This window comes from Salvia splendens, chromosome 20 (assembly GCF_004379255.2).
Source record: "Salvia splendens isolate huo1 chromosome 20, SspV2, whole genome shotgun sequence".
Taxonomy (NCBI): Eukaryota; Viridiplantae; Streptophyta; class Magnoliopsida; order Lamiales; family Lamiaceae; genus Salvia; species Salvia splendens.
In genome coordinates, this window is record NC_056051.1 from 6,897,354 (window position 1) to 6,917,827 (window position 20,474).

Consider the following 20,474-nt stretch of genomic DNA (forward strand, 5'->3'; position numbering starts at 1 on the left):
ACGGAGTTAGGCATGCACAAGAGTCGAAAACCGCCGGTTCAGGGTCATGAACCGGCGGTTCAAGGGTCGGGGAATGTATGAACCTGAACCGGCCCGCCTAGCTCCCGGCGGTTCCGGTTCCGGTTCAAAAAACCGGCGGGTTACGGGGCGGTTCAAAACCGCCGGTTTTCGGCTTGAACCGCCGGTTCGACGGTTCGACGAATTTTTTTTTTTTTTTTGCATTTTTCAACTTTTCAATTTTAATCAACTTACATTACACTTTTCAAGTTTGTTTTTTGTATGAAATGTGAGTAAATAAAATTGAAAAAAATACGGATAAAGCTGCAATTTTATTGAAATTGCATGTTTACAAATTACACGTTACAAGTTACAACAATTACAAATTGAAAACATATGGCGGTCTTGAAGTCTTAAACAAAATTTAAATACAAGTGAGACTACTAGTGAAGAACTAATTACAAATGACAAGAAACGATGTTGAAGTTCTTAAACGTATAAGTGTATTATATATATACTCTTAACCGGCGAAGAAGATCTTTCTACATAACTAAATTAAGGACACCTTTAGCAATTCAACTTTAAATGTTGAGTTTCGTCTAACAATCAACAAATATAGTAGAATTGTCAAAAGTTTCCCTCATTTAGCCGTATAGAGAAATATACTTCATCGACTAGAGTATATACAAATACAATTATGTAATTGTTTTTGCATATACAAAAGAATATGGCGGTTCAACCCTAAACCGGCGGGTTGTCCACGGTTTCCGTCAGAAAACCGACGGTTTCTGACCGAAAACCGGCGGTTTCTGACCGGTTTTGCAGGCCTACACACTGACCCTACGGCCTAGCCTCTGAAAAGTTGCCGGAACCGTCACAAACCGGCTCCCGAACCGGCGGTTTACCCATCAAACCAGCGGTTTACCCAGCGAACCGCCGGTTCCAACGGCTATACTAAACCCCTACGCGAACCCTACGAACCCCTAACCTACGAAACACTATTTAACCCTTTGAACCGGCGGTTCGAACCGCCGAACCGCCGGTTTTGAACCGCCGGTTCAGGTTCAATATATTGCCGAACCTGAACCGGCCCTTCCGACCCTTCAACCCTTCTGCCGGTTCAACCCGCCGGTTCCGGGCCCGGTTCCGGTTCATGAACCGGCGGGCCCGAACCGGCGGTTAACCGCCGGGCCGGGTCGGTTTGTGCATGCCTATACGGAGTCCATAAAAACCGAACATACATTTCACTTACTCTTTCTTCTACTTTTCTTAATAATGTTAAAGAATTTCTTAAAATCCTGACCAATCAAGCCCGCCAATCAATTATAAAACAATTAATGGGGGCCCGTATTAAGTGTTATACCTCTAACATAATATGTGATAGAGATTGATGTTCAAATGTATAAGTGTGGAGTACAACTATTTTGACTTAATTAGAAATCAAAAGAATTTAATTTATGTTCATGCATGCCGTTGGCGTTGGGGTCACTCCTATAAACATGACTTTAATCTAAAGCTGAATTTCCACTGTCGTGGAAAATTCATGACAAAAAGTTATTCGTTGATAAATCCCGATGTGAAAACAAAGGATTGATTATAACTTAATGATTGAAAAAGAAGTGTCTTACCAACAAAATTAATATTCAATACTAAGACAAGTTAGATAAATAATACTACTAACATACTTTATCACACGCTAATAAAAGTATTAATATCATCCATAACTAGACAATGAATCAACCTCTCATTCTATATATAGTCATTTCCATTCACATAATTGACATAAAAAATAGAAGTATCACATCAATGGAGATTTGCTTGTTTTATTTTAGTGTTTTGGTGTTGATATCAAATTACTTTTCCTTCACCACTTCAACACCACTCTTCAATCTCACAACCGATCAATACGCTCTCACTGTCTTAAAAAACTCCATTGTTTCCGATCCTAATCCCATCTTGCATAAAAATTGGTCAATTCACACTCCCATTTGTGGATGGATCGGTGTCTCTTGTGGCACCAAACACCAAAGGGTTACTTCCCTTAACCTCTCCACCTTCGAGCTCCGAGGCATCATCCCTCCACATCTAGGAAACTTAACGTTTCTTCGGGTTTTAGACATCAGCTCCAACACTTTCACGGTCCATCTGAGCTCTCTAAGTTGCGCCGTTTAGAAGAGATAAACGTCGCAGCTAACAACTTCTCGGGAGAGATACCATACCATATACTATCCCACGGGAGATTGGCGGGCTTTCTTCACTGGAGAGTGTTAGTTTAGAAAGCAATCAGTTGAAGGGAACCATACCATATACTATCTTCAACTTTTCTTGGTTGATGTCAGTCAAATTTGGGTCTAATATGCTATCAGGAAAGCTCCCAAACAACATATGCTGTAATGCGTCAAGATTAAGAGAATTCACTGTCTATTTTAACCAACTTGAAGGGGAAATTCCAAGAAACATAGGCAGGCAAATGCAAAGATCTTGAGCTCCTGCAATTGCCACTCAATAATTTCAACGCCCAGATCTCGAGTGAAATTGGAAGTTTGAGTATGCTCAAGCATTTGTATCTATGGGGAAACCAACTCACAGCCACAGGTATATATCATCTCCCAACTTATTCTTTAAAACAGTTCACTTGATACCATTTTAGATGTGTGGTTTGATAATTTGATGATTTCAGGTATAATACCAAACCATCTTGCCAACCTCACTTCTTTAAAGGTGCTAAACCTGGTGTCTAATTACTTGACAGCTATGTTTTCGAAATGAAAAATAATCCAATGCATTTTAAGAACATTTAGGTCTCACTTCAAAATTGGCTAGGATTTATTAAATTTATGGTTATTGCCTATTGGTCGTTGAAATCACAAACTATGGTCGGATTCTAAATTTTCCATAAACTTAAAATTTAGTCGTAAAAATCATGTTTGAAATTTACTTAGACGGTTAACGCAGATTAAATTAGGGTGGTTCACATCTGAAATTTTCTTGTTCTTAGACAAAATTTAGTGTTGAGTGCCTATGGCCATGCATGAAAAATCCCTAACACGATCAAAGTTTAAGATTTTTTCTACCAAGTTCATGATGTTAGCAACCAATATCCCTTTAATTTCATTTTGAATTTTGAGCTTATCATGATTTTTTAACCGAATTTCAAATCACTATAAATCCAATATATATTTCAACATTCATTTAATAACCCTAGTGCCAATACATTAAGCAAATGTACTCCCCCATTGGGAATCTATCCCAATCTCTTGAGTATTTCGCAGCCATCAACACAAGTACCAGAGGTGTCATTCCTTCCCAAATAGGAAACATCACCAATTTAAGCAACGTGAAGCAATATTATAATCTGTTGAGTGGATCAATTCCCGCAACGGTAGGAAATTTGATGAAACTTGGGGGATTATCCCTTGGTGCTAATAAGTTGCAAGGTACTATCCCCCCTCGAGCTTTGTCAGATGAGTTCATTGGCACAGTTGTACTTGAGCAACAACAAGCTCGAAGGTCCAATACCCGAATGTTTGGGTGTAATGCAATCGCTGAGATCGATTGATCTTGCATCAAACAAGTTAAATTCAACCATACCTTCCAATTTCTGGAATCTCAAATACCTCGTCTTTCTTAACTTGTCCTCAAACTATATAAGCGGTCACATCCCACCTCAAATTCAAAACTTGAAGGTGATCAACAGAGTAGATTTCTCAGTTAATCTATTTTCTGGTGATATTCCCAGCTCAATCGATAGTTGTCAATCACTCGAATACCTATATTTGTCGAACAACAACTTTGGAGGATCCATCCCTCTATCACTGGGAAATGTGAAAGGCTTGATAACATTGGATTTATCCAATAATAGCTTTACTGGATTGATACCCAAATCTCAAATTCTTGGAGTATTTCAATGTGTCTTACAACAGATTGGAAGGAGAAATTCCAAATGGAAGCGGTTTTTCCAACTTCACTGCTCTATCATTTATGCATAACTCAGCTCTTTGTGGTCCAGCAAGATTTGAAGTGCCGCCTTGTCCAGAAGTTGAAGGAGGATCAAAACCAAAGACTGTTGCTCGATTAATGAAGTACATTTTGCCTCCTCTCTTTTTAGCCATGGCTATAGTGATCATTGTAGTTATTCTTATAAGACGATGGAAGCCTGTAAAAGTGAGACTTCCAGTTTCGAATTCGTTAGGTAATCCTTGGAGAATAATCTCTTACCTTGAACTATCGCGAGCAACAAATTCCTTTAGTGAGACAAATCTACTTGGGAGAGGAAGCTTTGGCTCAGTGTTTAGAGGGGTATTTGATGATGGATTGAACTTTTCGGTGAAGGTGTTTAACATAGAGTTGGATGGGGGTAACAAGAGCTTTGAAACGGAAAGTAGAATACTAAGCACCATTCGACACAGAAACTTAGTTCGAGTTATCGGTTGTTGTACTAACATGGAATTCAAAGCCTTGATTCTTGAAATCATGCCAAATGGAAGCGTGGAGAAATGGTTATACTCCGATAACTATTGCGGAGATATTCTACAACTGTTGAACATCTCAATTGATGTTGCTTTAGCTCTGGAGTACCTTCATCACGGCAATACTATCCCCATTGTGCATTGTGATATAAAGCCAAGCAATGTGTTGCTCGATGAAGATATGACTGCTCGTGTTGCTGATTTTGGTATTGCAAAGCTTTTTGATGAGGGGGAGGCCATGGTCCACACTAAAACACTACCTACAATCGGTTATGCAGCACATGTTTTCGAAAATTGGGTAAAAACATTAATTTTCTTTACTATATGTATTCTCATATGAATTGAGTTTTTTTGGTGATCACAAACTTGTGATGCAATTAGAGTATGGATCGGAAGGAAAAGTATCCACGAGTGCTGATGTATACAGTTTTGGGATAATGCTGTTGGAGATGTTCACAAGAAAAAAGCCGACAGATGACATGTTTGATGGGGAAAAGAGCTTGAAGGAGTGGGTGAGTGAAGCATTGCAAGCAAATGAAATCAGTCAAGTATTAGCCCCTGATTTGCTTCCAGCACGAGATTGACATGTCGATATGAAGATGGATGGGATAACATGTGTGTTTGAATTAGCAATGAAATGTTTAGCCATTTCGCCTGATGAAAGAATCAACATGATTGAAGCGGCAGCAACACTAAAAAAGATCAAAGTTTTAAATTAGTAACAATTTTATTCAAGTGGGAGTCTTTATATAATCTAATACTCTCTACTTTTAATTTTTGAAGTAGTTGGATGTAAGAGATTTAAAAAAAATTAAATTTAACAATATTCTGTTAAACCGAGTCAGCTAGAAATAATATTCTGTTAAATTTCTCATGCTGAAAGTTGAACAAGCATTTCATCGAACACGTTGTGTACAGTGTACTTCACATAAAGATTTCTCATATCACAAAGCATTAGGAAACCACAATTCTCACAAATCCATTACAGCATTACTCAGGCCACCACAATAACTCAAACAACGCCAGAAAACGAAAGAAATTCGAGGCAAACAACTGACCTGAAGCGCGACCAATGGCGGTGGTGGAAACTGGCGGTAGCCACCGGCGACATCAGTGCAGTGAATTGAGATAATCAAATAGGCCGAACCCGACCCGATTAGGCTAATGTGCTAGGGCCCACTGAAGTATGTTTCGTGGCCCAATTTGAAAATTATTTTGGATTTATAAGAATAAATTCCTTTCATATTTTAACCCATTCATATAGTTTTATTTTTGTAAGTATTAAGTTTATAGTGCTATGTAGTACTCCCTCCGTCCCGAGCTACTCGCTCATTTCCTTTTCGGCACGGAGATTAAGGAATGAGTGTATAGGAAAGTCAAAAATGACGGCTATAGGTGAAAATTTTTACTAAAAATGGAAAGAGTGCAAGTAACTTGGGACGCCCAAAAAGGAAATACGTGCGAGTAGTGCGGGACGGAGGGAGTACTACTTTGTAAAATTATGCTAGTATCTATTTTTAGAAATAAATAGTTTGTTACTAGTGATAAATAATTGTTGTTAGAGCATGCGCAGCGGTGGCGACGGAATTGTTGTTAGAGCATGCGCAGCGGTGGCGTCCGTCGCCACCGCCGTCCGCGCCGCTGGCACGGCGCTGCTCGATGTATCGAGCACGTCCGTGCCAGCGGACGCACACGTGGTGCGCTCCCATTCGTCAACGGCATAGCCGTTGTGTTTAAACATTTTTTATTTTTTTTAAAAAAAAAATCGGTTTTTTATTAAAAAAACCGATAAAAAAAAATTCACTTCCCCAAAAAAATATATCAGTTTATAACCGTTTTTTACACCTTTTTAATTTTTTTTTTCATTTTTTTTACCCCAAAAATACACACTTTCATCTATAAATACCCTCAATTTCACCTCAAAAATTCACATCAAACTACACAACTCTCATCATCATTCTCCAATATCCATTCTCATCTCCATTCTCTCATATCCATTTTCATCTTCATTCTCTCATACCCTACAACATCACTATGTCCGGCCAAGACGATAACCCTTCGGGCTCCCACGGTTGGAACCCCGAATGGTTCGGTTCACAACCGTTTCCTAGTCCGGAAACGGAATATTCGGCCCCTCCTCTCACCCAAGATTCGGGCGTTACGGGTGGCTACCGGCCATACCCAATCAACCGAATGTAATTTTTAATTTTTAGGATTTTAATTATGTAATTTTTAATTTTAAGGAGTTTAATTATGTAATTTTTAATTTTTAGGATTTTAATTATGTATTTTTTAATTTTATTTGTAATTTGTAATATTTATTGTGGTTTTTAAATGAATTTTAATATTATGGAAATGTTTTTGTTTAATTGAATTTTATATTAATTGTGCTCGTCCTTGCGGAAGAGCACAGTTGTGGTGTTGTGCTCTTGCCAGAGAGCAGGCATGAATAGTACCGCCCGGGCCCACAACAGTGCCGCTGGCAAGAGCACGGTTGTGGATGCTCTTATAAAAACATTATATGTTATAAAGAATTATCGTTCTAGAGAGGATCAAATCTCTTTTTATATCAATTATCATGCTTTATTAGCAAGATATGATAGATTTCAAGTAATCTTCTTAATTTTTCTCTATCCATTCTTTCTACCGTTTTTAACTTCTATACATTTTAGTTATTGATCCAGAGGAAATAAAAGAACTTTATTATCCGACCATAAACTTTTGTTCTTTTACTTCTCTTTATTCGAAAAGATAGTTATTACTCCCTCCGTCTCACTCAATATGGCCACATTCTTGAGTGACACGTGATTTTAGGAAGTGTTGTTAGGTGGAATAAAGTAGATAAGAAAAAGGTAATTAAATATTTTAATGATGAGAGAGGAGAAAGGAGATTATTTCCAAAATTGGAAAGTGACCAGCAATCGTTCTGGGCATCTTCAGTGGCTTTCGCCCAGCAATAACCCAGCCACAAACTCCTCCTGCCACATCATCAACATTAAAAATCATCCTGCCACATCATCAGGACAAGCAAATAGTCCAGCAATAACCTAGCCACATCACCCCTAATTATATAAAACAAATAATTGACAATCACACAAAATACGGAATTAAATTTATGACACAGATACGGAAAATCCAATTATTTTATTTAAATTTTAAAAAAAGTACATTTAAAAAAATTACATAATTAAAAAAAAAACTAACGCCGTGCAATCCTCCGCGCCCACAACTCTTCAATTAAATCCTTTTGGAGTCGAATATGAGCATTCGTTTGGCGCATGTCGGCATGTGCTTGGAGGAGGCCGGCTTCATCGTGCGGGACCCCATTTCGTACGTTGGGGGTGGCTATGTCGTGGCTTGGACCGGCTTCATTATCGTCGTTGGCCCAACTAGTCAGTCGTACACCTTCATCTTCGACAATCATGTTGTGCATGATAATACATGCGTACATTATATCAGCAATGCAGTCGATATGTCACAAACGCGTTGGACCCCTAATTGCCACCCATCGAGACTGGAGCACACCAAATGTGCGCTCCACGTCATTGCGCGCCGACTCCTGGCGTTCCGCAAAGTAGGCCTTCCTCTCATTCGATGCGCATCTGATCGTCTTCACAAAGACAGGCCACCTAGGGTATATCCCATCCGCCAAGTAGTAGCCCATATCATGTTGGGTCCCGTTGGTGACAAAACTGATGGTCGGACCGACGCCCTGGCATTGCTCATTGAAAAGGGGCGACGAGTTGAGGACGTTGAGGTCGTTGTTCGACCCGGCTATCCCAAAATACGCATGCCAAATCCATAGCCGGTAGTCAGCAACGGCCTCCAGGATCATCGTGGGATTCTTTCCCTTGTAGCCGGTAGTGTAGAACCCCTTCCACGCAGCGGGACAGTTCTTCCACTCCCAATGCATACAATCTATGCTGCCTAACATACCCGGGAACCCATGCGCCTCCCCGTGCATCTGCATCAGAAACTGGCAGTCTTCGCGAGTAGGGCTTCGAAGGTACTGATCACGGAAAATGTCACGACCGCCCTTTAGGGTTAATAAATACGGGCGATCGTGATTAAAAGAACTTAGCAAACAGACGAAGGAAACTAGGGTTTCAATAAAGAGTTTGACAAATAATTAATATTTAATAAAAAGGGGCCAAGAGGTTGACATTATCCAAATAATTAGGTTCAAAGCTAAAAGATTGATGAGTAAAAACAATGTCTCGGCGGAAGCGTTCAAGAGAAAGAGTGACGTCATGTGTGGAGACACAACGACTCTCGTAGTTCACAACTAATCAAACCATGCTTCACTTTTAAATTTCTCAACACCACCAATTGCTCGTCGCCGCTCAACCTGCACATAGGGAAAACACTTGTAGGGCTGAGTACTTAATATACTCAGTGGGCTCATGCCGAAAATATTTTCAATAAAAATATTATTTATCATGCCATACATAAGTAACCATCGGGGTTTAGCTTTAGAAAGGCCCGAGGCACTCAAAATCATTTCCCATTGTAAAAGTCGACTGATCAGTCATTTTCCCATAGACGTTAGCCATATCTGCCAATACATGACTTGGAATGTGGCCACAAACCAAGCCACTAGACCGGCCAGCCCGTATACTAGCACACGATCTACCATAGGTGTACACTAATCCAAGTAGGGTTTGCGGCCCTACGAGGACCCGAATTCGATTTATATAATAATGGCATAAAACCACATCAGATAGGCACGTTAAAAAAATCAAATCACGGCATGATAAATACAGTTTCATCCCCATCGATAAAATATTTAGGACGTTGTACGTATTTAAAAGAAATCACACCTCGATTGCTTAATCCGAAACTATTTTCTTTCCTTTGCGTTCACGATTCCCTTGCGAGATATCACCTTTAGAATTAAAATAACACATAAATCAACTCACTTTCAAATTAAATAAATAAGATGCATGCATCCTAGGCGAAGTTATTTATCTCGTTTTATCTCGGTTTTCGATTAATCGGCAGCCGCCCAAGGCGTCGCCTGAGACGTCGGTCGGCTGCTTACGCCCATAATTTCTCTGTTGGCTCCTCGTATTTTTCCACCACGATGTCGAATTAGTTCCCAGAATTGCGCATAACTGAATTATCGCAACTATTTCCCTATTGTTAAGAAAATTACATATTCCGAACTTGGGATAAATTAATCATACTTCAAAAATTATTCCGGAATTTAATTACATAATTTCCCACAAGGAATTAAATTATCAGCCCAAAGATTTATTTGAAACTGGCCCAAGTTCTTATTTTATTTCCCAGGCCCAACTAATTATTTCACCCACCTTAAATCTTCTAAAGCCTAAAGAAATTAGAATGAAGCCCATACTTTACTAATTCATCCAATTCCAATTAATGAGGCCCAATTCCTGAAAGAAAACAAAAGGCCCAAAATTAATTATACTCCCCAATTCTCCCTCACGCCTATCTCTCTCTCTTCTTCTTCTCTCTCTCTCCCTTCTCTATCTTTCGGTCGATTGAAAGGAAATTCCAAATTCCCGTCAGCTTCCTCACTCAATTCCAGATCAGAAACCACGACTTGCCGGAGGACGTCGTCGTCGTCGCTGCAGACCGCACGGAGCTCGCCGCTGATTCCTTCTCAGCGTCCAGCCACCGTCGATCGTCCTCGGCGTCCACCGGTCAGGCTACTGCTGTCGGTCGCCGGCTTCTCCAATTCACCTCACATAGCCGACCGCCGCTCACCGTCGCACTCACGATGGCGCTGCTGCTGTACCGGAATTGATGCTCCAGCCTTCGTCGCCGGGAGGAGCTGCTGCTGCCGTCGCCGGGAACCACTGTCGGTCAGTCCCTATTCACCTCCGAACAGATACCACGCAGCCCCGATTAACTCCGAAAGATAAGTTCTCATTCAAAAACGTTTCTTTTCGTTCTTAGTTTTCAATTCGCAGCAGGGGGTTCCAATTCGTACCGTTCGATTGGTTTTGATTGCTTGATTGCTATTGATTAGTTCTTTGTTTGGGAGATTGATGCTGAGTATGTGATAGATGTTGCAGAATGCGATAATTTATGTTCAGAATTTGGGTAGGAAATTACCTCTTTGAATTGAATTTGGGTTGTGAAGTTCACAAGGCTGAAAGGCAGGTTCTTGAAGCTGGAGAATTTTGATTACTGCTGATAGCAACAATTTGATGTTAGATTCTGAAGCAGGAGAAAATTTTGATACAAACGATAGAACATAGTTTACCTTGGATAGGAGTTGAAGAAGAAAAATTTGATTGCAGAAAATGATTGGTGAGGGAAGAAATAACTGATTAGAGATTTAATATAGGGGAAAGGGGGTTGAGATATGGGAGAGATTTGTGGGAGAGATGGAGGACGGTTTTTTCCAACGTGGGGAAAGAGTAGGATTCAAATTTTCTTTCTTTTTTTTCAACGTGATTTTGATTAAATCTGGGTTTGTTTGGTATTTTATTTGCAACTTACGGAGGAGGAATAATTCCATCACGGAGGAGGAAAAATCTGCGTAGAATCTTTAATTAAAATTTGAATTAAAGATATTTTATTTTAATTAGTTTAGTTTAAATCACCGCCCATTGTATTTTATTTTAAATTGTGCAGTTCACAATTTATTTATCATTAACTGGATTTTTATAATATTTATTTAATTTGTCGGATCCAACACGAAATTGAGTCCAATAGATATTCTTCACGAACATGAATTAATTAAATTCGCGCAGTCATTTATTTCACAAATCTCTAGTCCAGCAACAATTAATTCACGGACTTCGCAATATTAATAGCATTAATACAAGTACTTTAGGGTTCGAAAATTAGGGTTCAAAAAGTGGGGCGTTACATCCTACCACCCTTAACAGAAATTTCGTCCCAAAATTTTTTACCCTCAAGTAAAGTGTTCTGGGTACAATTCCATCATCTTGTCCTCATTCTTCCACGTGGCTTCTTCATGTCCGTGATTTTCCCATAGCACTTTCACACAAGCAACAGGTTTATTCCTCACATTCTGGATCTTCCGGTCCAAAATGGATTGGGGTCTCTCCTCATAGCCCAAGTCTGGATTCAACGCGACTTCCTCAAAACGGATCACATGCTTCGGGTCGAACACGTATTTTCATAACTGCGACACATGAAACACGTTGTGCACATTACCAAGGTTTGGTGGTAGCGCCAATCGATATGCAACGGGCTGACTCCTTCGAGAATTTCGTAAGGTCCAATAAATGCGGCTTCAATTTGCCCTTGATGCCAATCGTGTTATCCCTTTTGACGGAAATACCTTCAAGAAAACTTTTATCGCCAGCTTGGAATTGCAAGTCGGTTTGTCGGACATCCGCGTATGATTTATGTCTGTCTTGAGCTTTTTTTATCCTCTCACGAATTTATCGAACGATTCCCACCATCTCTTCGACTGCATCAGGTCCGAGTATTCTTCTCTCGCCAACTTCATCCCAGTAGAGCGGTGATCTACACTTTCTTCCGTATAATGCCTCGTACGGTGCCATGTTTATCGTTGCTTCAAAACTGTTGTTGTAGGCGAACTCGATCAGTGGTAGTGCTGCCTCCTAACTTCCTCCTCGGTCGGGTACCACGACTCTCAACATATCCTCGAGAGTTTGGATTGTTCTTTCGGACTGTCCATCGGTTTGCGGGTGAAACGCTGTACTGAAATTCAATTTGGTTCCAAGCTCCTTCTGTAGACTTACCCAAAATCTTGAGGTGAATTTCGGGTCACGGTCGGACGTGATAGTCACTGGGACTCCATGCAATCGAACTATCTCCCTTATGTAGATTTGAGCCAGTTTGTTGGACCCATAGCTTATGAGAATCGGTATGAAATGCGCACTTTTGGTAAGTCGATCTATAATTACCCAAATGGCGGTGTTCCCTCTCAGAGTCCTTGGCAAACCTGTCACGAAATCCATGGCTATGTGCTCCCATTTCCACTCGGGAATTTCTAGTGGTTGTAACTTCCCATACGGTCGTTGATGTAGAATCTTCACTTGCTGGCAGATTACGAATGACGCTATATCCCTCTTCATATCATTCCACCAAAAGGACTTCTTCAGATCTTGATACATTTTCGTACTTCCTGGGTGAGCGGTGTAAGGAGTCTCATGGGCTTCACTCATAACCTCGTTTTTGAGCCCCTCGTTATCCGGCATGCATAATCTTCCTTCGAAAGTAAGAGCATTGCCACCTTCTTTACTAAAATTTCCAGATTCGCCAGTTCGCACTTCTATACGAATTTCATCCAATTTCGCATCCATCCGTTGTGCTTCAATAATCCTCAACCTTAGATCAGGTTCAACAGCTAGAGTGGCGATTCGTGCATCCACTGTTTCAGGTGCCCTCACCACTTTAAAACGCATCTTGTTCTACTCGCGAATCAGGCTTTCCTCTTTGGTGAGAAAAGTGTCCAGTTGGGAATGGTCCTTCCGGCTCAATGCATCTGCCACTACATTTGCTTTGCCGGGGTGATAATTGATGCCACAATCGTAGTCCTTTACCAACTCGAGCCATCTTCGTTGCCGCATGTTCAGATCTTTCTGCTCGAAGAAATACTTCAGGCTTTTGTGATCCGTGAAGATCTCACATCGGACTCCGTAGAGATGATGTCTCTAAATCTTTAAGGCGTGCACTACCGCTGCTAGCTCCAAGTCATGGGTTGGGTAGTTCAACTCGTGTGGCCTCAATTGTCGTGACACGTAAGCAATCACCTTGTTATTTTGCATCAATACGCATCCAAGTCCCGCCTTCGAAGCGTCAGTGTATACGACGTAGTTCACTCCAGACTCAGGCACAGCTAGAATCGGTGCACTGGTTAGCTTCTCCTTCAACAATTGGAAACTTGCCTCACACTCTGGGGTCCATTTGACTTTTACCCCCTTCTTGAGTTGTTGGGTCATGGGTCTCGCTATCTTGGAGAATCCCTCTATAAACCTTCGGTAGTATCCTGCCAAGCCTAGGAAACTCCGAATCTCATTTGGTGTTGAGGGTGCTTTCCATTATTGTACCGCCTCAACCTTGGCGGGGTTCACTCGGATTCCCTCTGCTGACACAACGTGACCAAGGAAGTTCACTTCCTTAAGCCAAAACTCGCACTTGCTGAATTTGGCATACAGTTTCTCACTCCTCAACGTCTCCAATGTGATTCGCAGGTGTTCCTCATGTTCCTTCTCGTCCTTCGAGTAGACAAGTACATCATCTATGAACACCAAAACGAATTTATCCAAATATGGATGGAACACTCGATTCATCAAATCCATGAATACCGCAGGTGCATTTGTCAATCCAAACGGCATTACCACAAACTCATAGTGACCATATCTCGTACGGAAAGCAGTCTTCGGTATGTCTTCTCGTCGGACTCTCAACTGATGGTATCCGGACCTTAAGTCTATCTTTGAGAACACACCAGCTCCTCGAAGTTGACCGAATAGGTCATCTATTCTCGGCAGTGGATATTTGTTCTTGAGAGTCATCTTGTTCAACTCTCTATAATCGATACACATTCTCATCGATCCATCCTTCTTCTTCACAAAAAGCACAGGCGCGCCCCACGGTGAAACACTGGGTCTAATGAAACCCAAGTCCATAAGCTCCTGTAATTGTATCTTGAGTTCTTCCAACTCTTTAGCCGCCATTCGATATGGGGCCTTAGACACCGGTGCCGACCCTGGCTCTAGGTCGATTATGAACTCCAATTGTCGATCAGGCGGTGGGCTAGGCAAAGCTTCAGGAAAAGCGTCTGGAAATTCTCGTACCACAGCAACATCCTCCACTTTCCTTGCTTTCTTCTCATCTCCTTGTAGATAGACTAGATAGGCAGGACGCCCTTTTCTCAACATCGTTGTGGCTTGGAGTGCGGAGATGATGGACGTTTTTCTGTTCATCGTGATTCCATGATACACGATTGGTTCCTTTCCAGGGGTTCGTAATGATATTTGTCTCTCCTTACATCGAATCGTAGCAAAATTCGCAGTCAACCAATCCATTCCCAAGATTACATCGACATCTTTCATGGCCATAACTTGTAAGTTGTGCGCGACTAGCCTAAGTTTCCCCATAACAATTTCTACGTTCGAGCATATTTGAGAAATCTCTATTACCCCTCCCACTGGTGAGGTCACCATCATCTTATGTTCAGATCTAGTAACTGGCAAACTTAATGTGTCCACACATAGTTTTGCCAAATTTCCGCTCTCGTGACTCCCTTGTTCAGTCTTGGTTTTTCTAGAGCTCAGCGCATATGCTCTAGCCTGGGAGGGAAGTCTTGGGCGGTGAGGTTGTTGTTGTCGCGGAGATTTATCACGATTCATCCTTAGTTCAGCCGGTGGTGCCCTCGACTGCTGACGGAATCCTTGATGGTTCTACCTTGTCCCCATCCCCATATTCTTGCTCGGGCACTCTCTAGAGAAGTGGTCATTTTCCCCACAGTTAAAGCACTTGGTAGTGTTCTGCATTCTACACTCTCCAAAATGGTACTTGGGCACACATTGCATTGTGGTGGTTTGGGTTGGAAGTCACCCCTCTGGTTAGAGAAATTTTTTCTACGCCCCCATACTGTGGTCGGTTTTGGGTGAGCTGGTACCTCTTGTTTTCATAGTGGGTCATGTTCCCATCCCACTTCCTCTTCTTCCAGGAATGATGTGGTGAAGGTAAAGTCAATGTAGTGTTTCACATCGCCCTCTCCTTGGGCATAGCTTCCTCCTCGTATAGTACGCGGGTCAACGATCCTACGTATGTAAGTCTTCCAAGGTTGGCCAATGCTATCCTATCTCAAGCCTTAAGACTGACAGAACTTCTCAGCCATCTTCTTATTGGTATCCCTTGTTCGGGTGCATGCCGAGCCATGTCGCAAGTGTGCGGCCATATTCTGTCACTACCATTTGCCCTTGTTCGAGGTTGTAAAACTCGGCCGCCTTCGCCTTTCGATAACTTTTTGGATATACTCGTTGTATATTTCCGCCTTAATGTCCTCCCATGTCATTGTATCCACTTGCGTAGGGGTCAGGTCCCTTGCTTGGTCCAACCAAAAGTTGGTCAAATCCGTGAGTTGGTAGGTTACATAAACCAAATGCTCTTCCTCAGTGCACTTCAAGAATTCGAAGATGCTCTCCAATGCGCATATCCAAGTCTCGGCCTTTGCTGGCTCTCCTATCCCATCGAAGATAGGAGGATTTTGCTTTAGCAAAAACTATTCAATACGTCATTTTGGCTTAAGTGGAGTAGGTGATGGTGATAGTGCTTGCACGCGTTTCTCCTTTCGATTGTTTCCCATTTTAGTTGATTCAATTTCACCACTTGCTTGTCGATTTCCTCTCGTCGACGACCTTCCTTAGTATATCTTAATCTATCAGGGTGCTCGTATTTTCATTCCAATACTATCGTACAGCGATGATCTTATGCGACGATCTTAAATACACTGACTCACCACTTTCTGTTGTTATCCGTATATCCCTTGATCAAACCACTTACATAAATTCTGAGCCGCAAAACGTGATAATTTGGAGTACACGGTTTCTCTCAGCTTTTTGTTTCTCAAGACCTAATGTCTGGTATGGCATAACGTTCAATTCTTTGGCTGCTTGCTACAACTAAGCATAGATGCGAAAATATTCGACTCCTCGTGTTGTTGGTGTATCATTTTGTATGTGTCTCTTGAAACTTATTCCTCATATGTGTTTGTAGAGATCGAGCCATTGTCTTTCTTGAGAGTCTTGTATCAAGAATTTAGAAATCTATTTAACAGTCTTACTTGGATCAGAACGGGTTTCAACATGAGGAGCACCATTGAAAATGCCCTTAAGAATGGCTCCGAAAATGACTCAAGAGGAACAAGATTGAGTCTCTACTTTCATTAAAAGGAAACAGTGATGCATCACTTGCAAATTGCGGGTCAATCAAAAGTTTTAAATGCACGAAAAGAATACCATTGTTAAGGAGCTTCATAGGAGAAATTTCTGAGAATCCAAGTAAGTACTGTCAATTAAATTCATCCATTCTAGCTACAAATGTGGCACTCCGTCGTTTCCCGAAGATAATAGAAGCGTTCTCGAAACCCCTAGATTCTAAGTCTAGAATCCTTAGCGTCGTTACAACAATTAACTGTCCTTGAAGGTCACATCTTCATATTATTTTTGGCACATCATAGCAGACATTCTCATTAAAACGTGGTAATAACCCTCATGGCCTTAACGTGTCATAAGTGTTGTCATATTTGTAACGCATCGTAGCATTAACATGTTATGCACGATTGCATTCACTTTATTTGATCGCAGGCACAATTTCTTGTCGTTGTAAGGATACATCACCTAACATTTCTTCTTATCTTAATCTCGTTAGAAACTTCCTTTCGTTTTGTTCTTCTCATCCAGGGAAAACAATAGGCAATTATAATAATCCGTCTAGTTCGAAGTATATGTTTTCGTTTGTCCCATCACTCAAGAAAGTGATATTGTAGTTATTAGTTTACAGCTACGTTCGAGCACGTTCAGCCTAGCATACTTCTTAGGCACTCTATGTTTTCCAGACGTAGTTCATAGTCTCATACTTCAACACATATTCGATCGTTGCTTAATTCAAGCTTCATATGAATTCTACGTTCGCAACAAAGTTCAAAATTCCACATCTCACTTTCATATACGATACTTCGTACTTCATCAATCATGAATTATCATCACATAAAACGTCATTTATATATATTGTGCAGTCAAACATGTTTATCCATATAAACCATTTGGCATTCCATAGCATTTCATCCAGCGTATATTAATATTAAAAAATAGTAATTCAATCAATCCATCGTCCATGAAATCACATCCCATAAATCATACAGTTCATGGACATTACAATCACAAAATTGCAACTATACACTCATCATGCTTTGTATTCACAGTTTCGTAATCATGCAAATTTCGACCACATAGGCATAAAGATAAATTGCAGTTTCCCTGAAAGAATAGTAAGGCTGGATGGAATGAAGGGGAAGGGTTTACAAATAAATCATACTTTATCTATTCGAATTGTTCGAAAAGCAACCCCTGTGGGGTATGCCGTCAGAGAACCCAAAGTCCGAATTTGTATTCTATGATCGATCGGTATAAACACCAACAGCTACGAATTGGATTAGTTTCGTCGTTGTGACTAGGCTCGAGATCCATCATCCGGGCGCCGTAGATGAATAAAGCTCGGACATCGGCCGCAGGTGCCACATAGAAGAACATCCAGCTGGGTCAACGGGAAGTAAGCAATTTGCGAAGGGGGTAGCGATCAGAGCTTTAGCTTTGTACAAGATTCAAACTTAGGAATGACGAAATATTGTTTGATATTCCAGTCAGTTAGCTTCGTCTCAAGTAATCAACATGCATGTCCTTCAAGTTAAATTCGCAATTCAAACATGTAATAGCAAGTCTTCATCTCAAGCATGCGATTCATTTTCACACTTAAATATCCATCACATTCAACACCTTCAATAACATACTCCCATAGTGTCACACGTCCCATATGACCACAACATTTTCCAAAAGCCATAGCATTTACTTTAAATTTCCAATAGGCCTACAATTGTCGTTTTCACAACGAACCCTTTGTCCATCAAATTTCAAAAAATTTCAGTGATTCATTTCAAAAGTCACCAAGAATATTCTTACATCTTCTTTCGTGGTTGGGCGTGATTAAAAGAACATAGCAAACAGACGAAGGAAACTAGGGTTTCAATAAAGAGTTTGACCAATAATTAATATTTAATAAAAAGGGGACAAGAGGTTGACATTATCCAAATAATTAGGTTCAAAGCTAAAAGATTGATGAGTAAAAACAATGTCTCAGCGGAAGCGTTCAAGAGAAAGAGTGACGTCATGTGTGGAGACACAACGACACTCGTAGTTCACAACTAACCAAACCATGCTTCACTTTTAAATTTCTCAACACCACCAGTTGCTCGTCGCCGCTCAACCTGCACATAGGGAAAACACATGCAGGGCTGAGTACTTAATATACTCAGTGGGCTCATGCCGAAAACATTTTCAATAAAAATAATATTTATCATGCCATACATAAGTAACCATCAGGGTTTAGCTTTAGAAAGGCCCGAGGCACTCAAAATCATTTCCCATTGTAAAAGTCGACTAATCAGTCATTTTCCCATAGACGTTAGCCATATCTGCCAATACATGACTCGGAATGTGGCCACAAACCAAGCCACTAGACCGGCCAGCCCGTACGCTAGCACACGATCTACCATAGGTGTACACTAATCCAAGTAGGGTTTGCGGCCCTACGAGGACCCGAATTCGATTTATATAATAATGGCATAAAGCCACATCAGATAGGCACGTTAAAAAAATCAATTCACGGCATGATAAATACAGTTTCATTCCCATCGATAAAATATTTAGGACGTTGTCCGTATTTAAAAGAAAGCCCACCTCGATTGCTTAATCCGAAACTATTTTCTTTCCTTTGCGTTCACGATTCCCTTGCGAGATATCACCTTTAGAATTAAAATAACACATAAATCAATACACTTTCAAATTAAATAAATAAGATGCGTGCATCCTAGGCGATTTTATTTATCTCGTTTTATCTCGGTTTTCGATTATTCGGTGGCCGCCCAAGGCGTCGACTGAGACGCCGATCGGCTACTTACGCCCATAATTCCTCCGTTGGCTCCTCGTATTTTTCCACCATGATGTCGAATTAATTCCCAGAATTGCGCATAACTGAATTATCGCAACTATTTTCCTATTGTTAAGAAAATTACATATTCCGAACTTGGGATAAATTAATCATACTTCAAAAATTATTCCGGAATTTAATTACATAATTTCCCACAAGGAATTAAATTATCAACCCAAAGATTTATTTGAAACTGGCCCAAGTTCTTATTTTATTTCCCAGGCCCAACTAATTATTTCACCCACCTTAAATCTTCTAAAGCCTAAAGAAATTAGAATGAAGCCCATACTTTACTAATTCATCCAATTCCAATTAATGAGGCCCAATTCCTGAAAGAAAACAAAAGGCCCAAAATTAATTATACTCCCCAATTCTCCCTCACGCCTATCTCTCTCTCTCTTCTTCTTCTCTCTCTCTTCTCTATCTTTCGGTCGATTGAAAGGAAATTCCAAATTCCCGTCGGCTTCCTCACTCAATTCCAGATCAGAAACCACGACTTGCCGGAGGACGTCGTCGTCGTCGCTGCAGACCGCACGGAGCTCGCCGCTGATTTGTTCTCAGCGTCCAGCCACCGTCGATCGTCCTCGGCATCCACTGGTCAGGTTACTGCTGTCGGTCGCCGGCTTCTCCAATTCACCTCACGTAGCCGACCGCCGCTCACCGTCGCACTCACGATGCCGCTGCTGCTGTACCGGAATTGATGCTCCAGCCTTCGTTGCCGAGAGGAGCTGCTGCTGCCGTAGCCGGGAACCACTGTCGGTCAGTCCCTATTCACCTCCGAATAGATACCACGCAGCCCCGATTAACTCCGAAAGATAAGTTCTCATTCAAAAACGTTTCTTTTCGTTCTTAGTTTTCAATTCGCAGCAGGGGGTTCCAATTCGTACCGTTCGATTGGTTTTGATTGCTTGATTGCTATTGATTAGTTTTTTGTTTGGGAGATTGATGCTGAGTATGTGATAGATGTTGCAGAATGCGATAATTTATGTTCAAAATTTAGGTAGGAAATTACCTCTTTGAATTGAATTTGGGTTGTGAAGTTCACAAGGCTGAAAGACAGGTTCTTGAAGCTGGAGAATTTTGATTACTGCTGATAGCAACAATTTGATGTTAGATTCTGAAGCAGGAGAAAATTTAGATACAAACGATAGAACATAGTTTACCTTGGATAGGAGTTGAAGAAGAAAAATTTGATTGCAGAGAACGATTGGTGAGGGAAGAAATAACTGATTAGAGATTTAATATAGGGGAAAGGGGGTTGAGATACGGGAGAGATTTGTGGGAGAGATGGAGGATGGTTTTTTCCAACGTGGGGAAAGA

At 41.0% G+C, this 20,474-nt stretch overlaps 1 long non-coding RNA gene across 1 annotated transcript; it reads right to left on the minus strand.

The window, feature by feature from the left end:
• Positions 1–4,760: 4,760 nt before the first annotated feature.
• LOC121781920 lies at positions 4,761–5,695 on the minus strand. Its single transcript, XR_006046209.1, has 2 exons — positions 5,525–5,695; positions 4,761–5,158 (listed from the first exon to the last, which is right to left on the minus strand). It is a non-coding gene; the product is annotated as an uncharacterized LOC121781920 (long non-coding RNA).
• Positions 5,696–20,474: the final 14,779 nt, after the last annotated feature.